This window comes from Pollicipes pollicipes, unplaced genomic scaffold, assembly GCF_011947565.3.
Source record: "Pollicipes pollicipes isolate AB1234 unplaced genomic scaffold, Ppol_2.1 Scaffold_6686;HRSCAF=7923_pilon_pilon_pilon, whole genome shotgun sequence".
In the NCBI taxonomy this organism is placed as follows: Eukaryota; Metazoa; Arthropoda; class Thecostraca; order Pollicipedomorpha; family Pollicipedidae; genus Pollicipes; species Pollicipes pollicipes.
The window spans coordinates 29,917,295-29,930,691 of record NW_023596921.1 but is presented as its reverse complement, the minus strand read 5'-3'; positions in this window follow the sequence as shown (position 1 = coordinate 29,930,691).

The window sequence follows — 13,397 nt, the reverse complement described above, 5'->3', positions numbered from 1 at the left end:
ATGGAAAGAAGATTGCATTTCCCACAACTCCCTAGGAATATTATTGTTAAAAACACCCACGTGTTGGTGTGCGCCTATGTTACTTGTGTTACTCGGGTGAGAAGTGAACGTTACTTTGGTCAGAAAAGGCCCTTTATTGTTGGTGAGCATCTATGGTTTAAGTTAGCAGGTTTCGTAGTCACATAGATAAGACAGCAGCAAGAGCCTTGTTCCTCGAAGAAAAACCAGGAGAATGGAGATTTTAGATGTGATATGCTGTCTTATTTTCTTATTCTGTCTTATTATTAGGAATAATGCAATTACTACTGTCTTCTTCATGTGGATAATATTCCTCACGCATGTACTTAACAACTTACGCAGGTTTCGTATTTCTAAATTGGCGCTTAGTATGCAGCAAAACTAATTATCCCGGTGAAGACACATAAGGAGTTTTAAGAATTCTAGTGAGTCAAACCCATGTTTTGCTGTCACGTAAATAGGTTGCATCAAAGGTTTCGAAATTGCGCTTGCTTCACCGCTTTCGGCTACCAACGCGTACGCTCTCACTTGCGACCCTGAAAATAAAGAGTGCGCCAAAAATGTGTGGTTTCGCCTTGAACCTTTCCGGCGAGGCTGTGGGGAGGGGGAAGCGGGGGAGAGATTCTGTGGTGGGGTGCGCATGCGCTGCGCTGCTGTCCGACTGCTGCTGGATATTTGTGCGTCGCCGGCTGCTGCTATCGCGCCTCCCCACAAGAGCGGATTTATACTGAGAAGCCCATTGGTCAGCATACAAGCAAGATCATGTTATCGCACGACTCAGCACGTTGTGGCTTTGGTACACCCGGCATCAGCACACACTTGTGCGAGTCACGGAGCCAGGATGAAGCGGGTGACCAGGGTATTGCGGGATGGTAGGTCCGGTCAGGCACCATGAACGGCTGTCTCCACGAACTTGGCTGTGGGCCCTTAACCACGGTATCCCACCTCCACCGTTTTAGCGGATGATAACGTTTCAACGGGAAAAAACGGAACTATTTGTAGTGATAATACACCCAATTGGCAGGGAGCACACGCAATTGGCGAATTACATTGGCAAGAGCCAGCTGGAAAACAGTGCGGGAAGCCCCCTCCGCCCTCCGTCCTGTCGCCGGGCCGGCTTGCGCTGCTTCCAGGGTTCGGCCCCCAACGTGTCGCCCGGGCCAGATCTCGGGCGTGGCGTCGCTGGCGACGACGCAAGGCCCGTCCGTTCTCGCCTCGGGCGGGCCCTGCGCGTTCCCCTTTGGCCCAGTTCCCACGTGACATACTGCGTCTGACGCCAGCTGGGGTGACGGTGGCGCCGGCGTGGCGGGATTCTCGTGGTAGAGCGGCACATATCTTCATGTCATAAGAATATGAAATGTAACCATGGTCATGATAAGTCTTTTGCAAAGCCCTAAAGCTCTATCGTTCTTAGTTTGGAAACGGCAGGGGCTCGCACGCCCCAAACGTTACAAAAAGGGTAAATCAAGACATCATTGCGACGAAGAAAATGCAAAAATGATTTTTTTAGGGCCTTAAATTCCAGATGCCTAATTTTTGTACATGCCCCCTTCTATTGAACCCCGAATGCCCGAAATTGTGGCCCAATACTGCTGAAAATATATTGACAAATGCATTTGGCTGGCTATGTCTTTCCATTTCAATATCAGTTTTCACCTCAACGTGCTTGGGCAGGTATATATATATATATATATATATATATATATATATATATGGCCAATATGCGTGCATATATATATATATATATATATATATATATATATATATATATATGCACGCATATTGGCCATAATCGACAATTAAGACCTGTTGATGTAGTCACCCATTGTTTTTGTTGGGACGACTTTGATCATTGCGTATCTATGTCGCGGTATGTGCATAGTGGAATAAATCGATTTGATTAAGACTCTTCCACTTCTAGTTGTCAAAAATGTCACCTTGCATTGCCAATGGGTGCATTGGGGTTAAAGATAATTTTGGGTAAACGACATTGGTCCCCAGGTGTAGATTTTAAACCAATGACCAAGTGCCGGGAGTGTTGTCTCCATTGTCCAGTCCCTCAAGCTTTTGGGAGAAAGGTGGGTCAGCGTTCCAAGAAAGAACGCTCAAGACATACCCGTTTTAGGGTGTTTGGGGTGATTTTGGCCATTCTCCCCAGACCGCCCCGAATTATTTTGCAAAATTTCGCTCTTGTTGAACACCCTTAATGATGGTGGTAACTGTACCATAGAATTATATACAAAATGTAATAATTAAAAGCGCTGAAAATATAATAATTGAGAAACACCAAACTTTCGTTCGTTTGCAGCCGGATGTGACTTGCGTGATGGAAGTGCACTCCTGTCACACGCCGGGTTGTGCGCCGGCCCGCTGCGGTCGTGCGCACGCAGCGTTTGGTGTGTGCCGTACCACTGTTGGTCACTGGCAGGCGCGAGTGAACTATGGCCGAAGGCGAGCTGCGGCGGTCGTGTGCACCGACCCGTCCTCCCCGCGTGCTGAGCCGCACCGTGCGCCTCCGCAGATCCGCTGCCTTCCTACTACGTGGACTGGGACAAGCAGAAGGCGGCGCCGACTTCTGCCCCGGGTCTCGTGTGGCGGCGCGTGCCCGCCAGCCGGTTGCCAGACGCCATCCGCTGGGCCGTAACGCGCGGCTACATCTACCTGGCCATCAGCAAAGACGGGTGGGTAGAAGAGGTCGAGACGTCATTACGGGTGGGTAGAGTCGGGTGGGTGGCGCCGGCTGGTGTGGTCCGCGGTACGGCCTCGCCCTGACGCGGGCCGCCAGTGTGGCTCGGAACACGGCAAGGTCGAAGGAAGCGTTCGTGCGCCAGACACGCGCTTTGGGCTTGGTGATTGCCTCGGGTCCTATCGGCGGCAACGCCAGGGGTCCTAGTAGTACACACCTTTACACACCTACACCTATACTGCTGGCATTCGAATCCTTTCGGCCTGCAGTGGCCAGTTCGGTGCTATGCAATGAGAAAGAGTGGAGATCGGTTGGACAAGATTGCATACAGCTAGGAGCCCGCCGCTGCCGAGTCTTCTCTGATCTCTATTTAGGCTTTGTGCGGGCGCGCGGGCGGGACCCGGCCAGCGGAGGCGCACGAGACCGCTCATGGCTGAGCGCGCAACTTATCCCCGATGAGCGGGGTGTTGCTGAGTTTCACGATGAATGAATAGGGAAAGGAGTGCATGTGTGCACCTGGAGTGTTTCTCGGTTTCTCCGGGCACCATCGGGTGCTAATGCCTTCTCAAGGCCTCATTTTCGCAGTATCCATGGTGCGTTATCTGGACTGGCGCACGCTACCTAAGCGAAGCCTCATGACGCGATGTGACGGCCCCCCATTGCAGTTTGGTATTCTACCCTGAGTCTGGAGAGCCCAAGAACGACAAGCCGAGCGCAGCAGCGAAGAGGCCGTCCGGCCGAGCCGAGGTTCTGGATTTGCGTCCTCTTGTGCACTATGGTACGTGGTAACGCATGTCCATTACTTACTGCGTTCTCCTGACATCTCTCCCCGATATTGGCTGTCCTGGAACCCCCCCCCCCCCCCCCTGATCAGGTGGTCTGGCTCTTCCGTGAGTCCTTCATACGGCTCCTGGACAACACAAGAAAGATGTGCTGTACTTATGGCAGGGGACGAGGGGCGAGGGGCTCCTCTTTAACGCATGGCACTGGAGCGATGTCTCACCCAGGCCCGGGGTCGAATGCCTTCTGGAGGAGACGTGGTAGAGTTTGGCGGTTATCTGATCACCCGCGGCTGCAGGACTGGCGACATGGCGCAGGTGGCAGCAGCCGGATTGACCATGGCGTATGCCTGTCATTGACCGCAATGTGATAAAATACATAAATTGCATGGGGAATTGTGTGACGTCTTTGTGACCGCAACGGCATGGTTTTTTCCAGCCGAGCAATGGACGTTCACCGTCGAGCATACGTACATTTCACTGAAAATTTCCAAGGATGGAACTGATGGTAAGTCGGTGGCATCAATGTGGCTTTCCTTCTTGGTTGCTGAGTTCGGGAAGAGTTGTGTGGTAGAACAAACAAGTAGTCTCGAATGTAATGGAAATACCGTAAGCTCCCCGAATACATCAACGCGGGCATACATACTGTGCCGTGATGTTCGTAACGCGCCTTCGGCCATGCGTGAATGACGTCATGCTTTCTGAGGCCAGGCAGCTGCCCGTTGGCCGCTGCCATGGACGAAAGTGCGCCCTCTCAGCTGTCGCGTATGCTCACCATTGCAGTGCCGCTGCCGTCGTATTACGTGCTGGCCGAGCAGCCGGACGGGCCGCGCTGGCAGCCAGTCAGCCGCCCCGGCGACGAGATGGGCTGTGTGGACGCGTGCCGCAAGCTGTACATGCCGTTCGTGGCCATCAAGAGGAGTGGCGACACCATGTAAGTGGGGCCAGGGGGTGGTGCTGCTAGCGCCGGCCAGCTGCGAGACCTGGCCGCGCCCCATCACACTCGTGGGGTGTTGGGGAAGCGTGCGAGAATCAGGACTTCTACCACGTTGACTTGAATCCGCGCGCTCGTGGCCGTTCCACCTCCTCAGGTTGTTGGGAGAAGCACATGCGCGTATTTTCTTCAATAACAGTCGGTATCGACGCGTCTTGAAAGACGATATCTACACATTTTGTGGGGTGACTTCTCTTCACGATGTTGTCAAGCATGGGATTGTCTGCTGAGATGTCGTGTCACGCTGCTTTCCAGTCACTGCTGGTGCGCACCAGAAGCGGATGTGAGCACGTTGACCAAAAAGACACCCGCGGAGCCTGGCTACATCCAGATTATGGAGCTCACTCTGCTGCGTCAGATCTTCAACATACAAATCAGTACCCACCGTGGGGCACCAGTGGCTCTTATGGAAGTCTACCACGAGCCCTACAACCTCTATCACATCACTGTAAAGATGCCAGGTATGATATGTGTTTGTCACGACAATTCCATCATGGTGCGAAAGGCGTGTTACGTGCAATGGTCTGGCACGAAGCTGGATCTGTCCCAGGCGTCACGGCACACTTTTTTGTACAGATATATGTTGTTCTGTTGAACTTTTTTAATTCAGTTCTCGGAGAGTTAGGCTCTAACGATCCCATCAACCATCAACGTCACCATTGGCCAACAGGAAGCAAGAAATGTTCGGATCCCTGTTTTGTGTCAAATGTTTGTTTTGTCCCACTTCACCCGGCACTCGACTGGTTTGCACTCGACTGGGCTGTCACCCGATTGTTCTGGAACATTTAGAGCCCATTATGGCTCAAGATATGGCCCTGGTATTAGCGGAAGCGTGGCTCACATGCATGCTCCTACTGGTTGTTCCCCGCTGATGTTACAATGCTGACGCCAAGCCAGGGGTAAAAAATACCTTTTCTGTCACCGACGAAATTCAGAGTCGTCTAAATCATCACTTGGAGCCAGATCTATCAGAAACCGTCGCAATGTAACTGTACATGCCGACATGCCAAAAATCACAAAACAAAGACAAATGAAGTGCAAGACGGCGTAATTAAGAAACATTTTCGTTTCTAGAGCTCATTTGCACTAGGTATTATTTCCTGGCCAGCAAACAGTGAACGATCGCTGAGAATAAACTACTAAAATTATGATAACCGCATGTTCAACAATAACCAGCCTAATGAGACGTGTGCCTTCGTAGTCAGTTGGGGGGGGGGGGGGGGGAGGGAGGAAAGGGGAGGTGCTTGCTAGCCAGGAAGTAGTTTCCTATTTTTAGTCATCATTTGTATTCGTTATTTTTCATTCATCATCACTTTTGGGGTTTAACCCCGAAAATTTATTTTGAGAAATTACGCCCCGCACCCAACTCTGACCAGAAAGTGCGTCCAAACTTGGGGAGATAACCGTTTAGTGCAATTCGGAGGCACGCTCAGCCATTTTCTCTTCCTGCGCCCCCCCCCCCCCCCCGCTTCCCCACCCTAGGTATTTTGCAAGGCTGCATCCCGGTAGCCCTACATTTTACCGATAGCATGGTTTTACAGGCACGTGAAAACAATCACTTTTTGTTTTGTGACGTCATCGTGCAGTCAGCTGGACGCGTTGGCAATTTTGACCATCTTCGGATTTACCAATATTGGCGTTGCAGGCCTCGCACTTCCTAGTGTCATCCCAATTAATTAGTGTGAACCCCCATGCAATATCGGCATCGGCAGATGCAAACAACATTTTCAAATATCTCTAGCACCTTTATTTATATTTATATGCAATATCATGACAACTCAAAACGTTTTACCTCACGTCGGTTAGAAAGCGAAGTATGAGTTGCGACGGGCAGTGTGAGAGGCTTACGCTAGCGATGCTAGTCACCTTACCTCAAATCCTCTGTGCCTCTCAGCAGCAGGAAGCTCCAGATAAATCCTTGACATGTGCAGCCCTGACGTCCTTCGTCAACCCCAGAAGCCACAGTTCAGGCATCTACAAACACACGCCTCCCAGATCGGCGGGTTTTTCTAACGCTATTATATATCAGGGACGCCTCGGCGTTAAATCCTTAGAAGTCACGCAGCGCCTTAAAAAACTGGAGACTGGCTACTTGCAAGCCAGTCAACTTCTCACGTGAACACAACCAAAGCAGTCCACAGTCCTAAACTGAACCCCACTTATGGCCGCACGGTACACACCGCAGCCCACCTGCCTCAAATGGCGCGACGCTTTAAAACGCTGCGTTGCAAACTGATCACGTTCGTCGTAAGGTGCCGCGGCTAGCCACGACCTTTACGATTAGTAATGAGCCCAGTAAAACCACTAATAAAACCTAATGATATAATCAGAATAAATAATAAGCGTAATAAAACTAGACATTAATATTTCGTATTTTATGCTGTTTAGTACGCGAAGTGAGTCTGGGCTGAAAAAAAATCCATGAAAAGCACAGATCTGAGCGGCACCGGAAACGTGCTGTGTCACCACTGATCTATGACGTCAGCACGGATATGGCATATTTTGTAGTATAATTTTGTCATCTGTTAAAAACTATGCTGATTAAAGCTACTATGTTCGGTAGCATCATGTGGCTCAACCTGCTAATACAGCAAAATGCCAACGTTTCGACGTGAGCTCAACACAAGCTCACGCTGCAAGCGTTAGCGAGCACAGCCCAGTACTAAGCTTTGAGTGTGCTCTAACTGGGATATTCTGTTGTAATATGATCTGGTCTGTTGTAATTTGTTTCCATTTTTGCAATTTTGTCACCAATTGTCTCGCGAAAGTGTGCGTGTTTGTCACCAATTATACTAGGTGAGTAAGAAGTATTTTTCACCCATGTGTATGGGTGGCAGAGCGCCCGTCAAATAGTACGCGTAATACGCGCAGCTGGCATGCTGGGTAGTCCGGTGATGAGGCTGCGGGTCCGGTACAGTTTAAGCACTATCGTTAACGCCAAAAAACATCGCATAACCATCGAGATTTGCTGGATAGTGAGGGCCTGAACCAGAGCAGAGGCTTACATATATTTCTCGTCACCAAGCTGTCCGCCTTTGGCCCGCTTGGTTGTCAATGGCTAGCCAAACGGGGGAGATCGCTTCAGCAGCTCATTTTGAGCACGACCACGAGAGGGCGGCGGTGGTGTAGAGCGCGCCGAGGCACGGCGGTTGCTGTCTCTTGGCCGTTGGCAGTGCGGGTCGTGACCTGCCCGGTGCCTGCCGACAGTGTCCGACCCGCCAAAGACGCTACGCCGCTCATTCGTCGAGCAGCTGCCGGCCGAAGTCACGTGGTACACGCTGCGCGGTCCGGACGGCGTGGGCTGTGCAGCCGACTGTTTCGTCGCCCAGTTCAGGTACAGCGCCCAGCGCACAGGAGCCGAGGGGGACACGGTCTGCCAGTGCGGAGACATGCCCGCCTCAGGCCCCATCGCCATGGTGGAGTCGCCGCCCGACCACGTCGGCTTCTACCAGATCACCGAGCTACCAGAGTGGCCCGAAAAGACCAGCTACCCCAAGGGTGAGCGACACCGGAGGGCGCCGAGGGGGCCGGCAGCAACACCAGGGGTGGGTATGTCGGTGGCGACAGAGGAGCACCACTGGAAAGGAGAGGGAGGCACCCTGAAGGGGGATGAGGTTCCGCGGAGAGGAGAGGCATCACCGAAGATAAAAGAGAGAGAGAGAGAGAGAGGGAGGGGGGGGGGGGCACCCTTAAGGGCGCCGAGGTGCGCTGGAGAATGGCGGAAGAAGGGCGGGGTCGAGTGTCATGGTGTGCGGGGTTGTGGGTGTCGTTCTGAAGCGTTTCTGTGGTCCAAGGTCAGCACTGCAGAACGCTGCACGGCGTGCGGGCTGGTGGTGCCCAGGTGGTCATGCAGCGCCACTGACCACGAACTGTGTTCGGCCGCAGGAATGCTGACCGTCCAGGGCAGCTTCATGAGCGCCCTGTTCATGCGATACATCTTCAACGGAGGTGAGCTAGCGCCTCTCACGCCAGGTGGCCGCCCGCACTAGCCAGAGAGCGGCCGGACATGTAGTGGACACTATATAAGGCCTGCTGCGGACATTGTTCAGCTCTCTGTCCGGTCCCAAGCTATGCTCTCACTTAGCCTCTATTGTACAGTGCAATGCGTTGTATACCCCCGAAGCCTTGTGTGCGGGAGGGGGGGGGGGGGGGGCACTTCAAGCGCGAGTTATTCTTATGTGTCCGTCGCTGGAGGTGCCCAGCGCTGAGGCCCTCTGCTGCTGGCGGTGTCGTGCGTCAAATCCTGCCGTAGCCAAGTCGTGCTCCGCGCCGCCCTGCCGTGGCGACAGTGTGGTGCGTGTCATGGCGCCGATGTGCGTAGCCGAGCCGTGCGCTGAGGCCATACCCCGCCTGCAGTGCCGCAGCGGCCTCGGTTCGCGACGCCGACCGAGCTGCGCGGCGCGCGCGGCTCGCTCTCGCTGCCCACCTGGGGACAACCAGACAAGTGTGTCACCGACTGCTGGGGGATGCACTTCCCGATGGTGGCCGTGACGCGCACCACGTGCCGCTGTCTGGAGAAGGACACCGTCACCCTCAGCGACGACCCCAGTGGCGTCTCCGTCTACTCCCTGGAGAAGTTATCGGAGAAGCCGCGCAAGATCGTTCCCGGCCAAGGTGGGTCGCGGCCGGGACGATGGGCGGGCCTGGCCAGGAGAGGACGGCAGGGCGTCGTCGTGCAAACTCGAGTCGCCAACGGTAGCAGCTGTGCGTGTGTGGCCTGTGCTGAGGAGCCCTTGACTGGCGTGTCCCCCTCGGGCCGCAGCGTGGCTCTCGCGCGGCGGCAACCACATGTAACGTGCAGGCTGCACAAAGTGCAGAGACGCCGTGTGCAGATGCACTGACGGGCTTTGGGTTGGAAACGGTGTGATTGCACGGCGTAGCTGTCTTCCCCCCCCCCCCCCCCTCCCCTGAACTTGCAGGCGAGAGAGCCTTCTCTCTTAGGAAGTTGATATTGTTTTTGATGGGGTGCTATGAGATCCCTGGGAATGTTGTGCGAATTGTATTTGAAATATGGTGGCGGGAGACGCCCATCCCATCCCCACATGGAGGCGTTTGCTACATGGAATCGGCGCGTATTTCAGCTTGAGCATAGCTGACATTGTTGTAATCGATGTGATGTTAGGTTGCGGAACTATCTAGTCTAGATCTAAATCAAACCGTTTATTCCAGCGTATTCCTTCTCGGAATCCCGCACTCCTGCCTACTACTACCGTCTTTTCATCAATTACAGTAAGTAATGCTCCACACAGTGCATAGGCGTGTGTGGGCACACACATACGATGACTGCGCGTGAGGGATCGCAAGTGATAGCATACAGCCCCCAGAGATTACAACCCTATCTCTTATTGCCTGTGGGCCATTCGAAGGACCAGCACATCATGTTACCAGCGCGTATGCCTTCGCAAGCCAACATGTCACGAGCAGGCGCGCCACCAGTCAATTCCAGATTCTCAACTGCCGCTCTCTTGCATGGCTATCGCTAGCGAGTCGTCGAGCCGTGGCGTCAGCTGTTGTGGTGTATGGTCGTCCACTGAGCCAGCTGGTGCCGTGCCATGTCGGTCCAGTGAGCGTCCGCCGCCTCTGCCTCGCAGATCTGGTGCCGTCGGGCCTCGCTGGCACCAGCACTCCCAGCGTTGACGTCTGGAAGAGCATGGGGACGACCACAGCCGCCGCCGAGTGCATGCACCACTGCATGGCGAAGGAGCTGTGGTTCATGGCGTTGCAGAAGAATGGCGACAAGCTGATGTGCTTCTGCGCCGCCACCGCCAAGGTGCCCGCCATGGACGCCCCCTACCCGGACCAGCCCGGCTTCGTGCAGGTGTTTGATCTGGCCATGCTAAAGACCGTCGTTGGAGGAGGAAGCGGAGGCGGAGGTGGAGGTGGAGGCGGTGAGATCACATCCATTGCCGTCAGCAACCACAAAGGAAGAATCATCAACACCATCGAGGCCAAGCACCTTCCCAACAACTACTTCCAGTTCACCTCCAAGACGCCAGGTAATGAGAGGCTTGGTGACATGCCCCCTTCGTCAAAAACTGATCGATGGCGACACAGGAGATCGTCTGGGCGCGCAGTCTCGAAGATGTCCCGACCCAGGCTAAGTTTACTGTGTTGGGCTCTACCACATTGTAGCTAATTTTTTGTTTGGCAACCTTTAAAGCAATTCGTAATTGATTCTTCGGCGTTGTAATGGTAGTTTGGATGGCGTCATTTCAAGCGTTTCGTAAGTCAGGGTACGTCGCACGTGTGATCATGACACGCAGTTTGCCAATAGCCTTTGGGTGGTGAAAGGCCGGCGAAATTGGTGCTCTTTTGCTTGTGAGACCACCCGACGGCTCTGTGCGTAGCCCGCTGACTTTTCTGTCTGTCTTGCCTTCGCCGCTGCTGACTAGCCGCGCCAGGAACGTGACTCGTCCTCACTTCCTCCCTAATGCGTGCCTGACATCGACCGCCGCTGCACGCAGATGCGCCGAAATCGGCCAGCTTGGCTACCTACTACACGAGCTCTGCGCCGGCCTCCGTCCGATGGTTCCCCAGCACCGCCGACAGCACAATCAACTGCGTCATCAGCTGTTACGGCATGCGCTTCGACTACGCGGCTTCGCTGGCCACCAGCGCCGACAAAGCCAGCTGCCAGTGCGGCGAGGCAACGGCGGCCCCGCTTGGTCTGGAGGACACCGGCCGGCCCAAGAAGGCTGGGCAGCTGGAGGTGGTCCAGCTGCCCGCCTACCCTAAAGAGCCCGTTGCGCCAAGGACAAAAGGTTTGATTCGTTTGTCTTTACGCCGCGTCTTTAAAGCGAAGAGGACAACCAGCTTGATGCGGTTTTGTCGTGAATGGTAGCCTGATCTGACTGGATGCCATGAGTCTGTCTCCCGTCCGTTCACCAGCGGGCGAAGGGTGTCACCGGTTCCAAAGCGTGTGGTTAGGTCCAGCAAGTGGGCCGTTGTGGTGCTCCGGTCGGGCCAGGCTCTTATGCGTAGGGTTTCTGTTTGGGCCCATTTTCGGCGCAAATAACTATTGCAGTTGACGCGCTCTGGAAACCCGATGATTAACTAACAAACGGGCCCATTTTCAGATAACAAAGTCATACATACATTTACTGAGTGGATGCAGCCGACTCTGGTGCGGCTCATCGTGGACGAAGGTTGGTGAATGCCGATTCCAAACATGTGAATGACTTGCCTTGGAACGACCGTGTTGACATAAAAACCTTATGAAGGTATGTGACCTGGTTTCTGGAAAACGTTTAAACTAAAGGTACACGGTAGAAAAATGACGATGCAAATATGGATCGCGTTCACGCGGTGCTGATGTCTTTGCTTTTGCCTTTTCGACCGCATGCCGCGTGCATCACGCCTCGCCTCTCTGCTGCATCTGCAAAGCTCATCCTATTGTTGCCGACTGTCCCCATCGCCGGCGGCCTGGGCGGCAACATTGAGCCCTGCGCCTGCCTTGTGCGCAGAGGTGCTGCCGGTGAGGTTCAGCAGCGCGGCGACAGTGGCAGCGGCCAACAGTGTGGCGTACAGCGCGGGCGCTGGCGACGCCGACAGCTGCGTGCAGCACTGCTGGGCGGGATCCTACACAATGGCAGCCATGAACAAGAAGCAGTGCTTCTGCTTGGACGACACGAACCTGGTCACGAGCGATCAGTTCACGGACGACCCGCACCTGATGTCCGTGTTCGACATCAGTTCCTTGCACATCCAAGATGACACGGGTAAGTTTCACTCTGCCGTACACACGCGCTGCGTTCAACGGGAGATGCACTCATTAGACCGGTTCGGAATGCCAAAAGAAAGGACAGACACGTTCTCCATACGACATTAAGTTATTGGGTGACTTGAGTGGCTGATGCATCGAAGTCAAATAGCCTGTGAAGCCGAAGCTCCCGAAAAGCACCAAAAATCACCATCTTCGAGTGACCGGTGCGTAATTCGGGTTGCGGCGTGCGACGCGCTGCCGCGTGCCGCTTGTGTATGCCGAGTGTTGGCCATTTGCAGTCCGGTACTCACGAGGGAAGTTTGTCTATGACCGCCGTCTGTTTCCCTTTCCAGCGGGCGCTTGGACAGAAATGAGGACCGAAGCAACCAACTATGTCCGAGTGTTGGTGTCTTCTACTATGTCACCTACTGGTATGTGCTAGTCGAGCTAGCCGCCATGGCCGTCTTTTTCCTTGCTGCTGCGCACAGCGACCGGCTCCAATCCGTACCGTTGTGTCGCCCCTCCCGCTCTGGACCGTCCGGCTGTGTCGCCTCTCCCACTCTGGACCGTCCGGCTGTGTCGCCCCTCCCACTCTGGACCGTCCGGCTGTGTCGCCGCTGGCTCCGACCCTCGCAAACTGTGCTGCCCCCCCCCCCCCCCCCCCACACACACACTCTGAACCTTCCGGCTGTGCCGCTGCTGGCTCCAACCATCGCAGACTTTGTCGCCCCTCCCGCTCTGGACCGTCCGGTTGTGTCGCCGCTGGCTCTGTGATCGCGCCACCCCCCACCCCCCCCCCCCCCCTCTCTCTCTCTGACGCTGTCCGTTCGGCAGGTGTGTTCCCGGCCGCCTTCACCAGCGGCATAGTGACGGAGAACGGCAGCCCGCCTGGCCAGTGGGAACGCTCCGGACAGTTCAATGACGTGTTCTCGTGCTACAACGCCTGCGCGATGAAGGACAAGCCGTTGGTGGCGGTGCTGCCGCGGCCGCAAGACACGATGATGGCCTGCTGGTGCTCGGCCGCTGCTGACACCAGCAGCTTGTCGTCGGCCATTCCGCGCGATCCAGGCCATGCGGAGGTCTTCGACATGACCCAGTACAAGAACTACTTCCTTTAGTCCGGAGACGGTTGTCTCTTGAGCCCATTGTGTGAGCCGGCGCTTCTATGGTACTTTCCACCGTGTTATGACGAAGCAATGCTATTTTGATGCCGGCGAT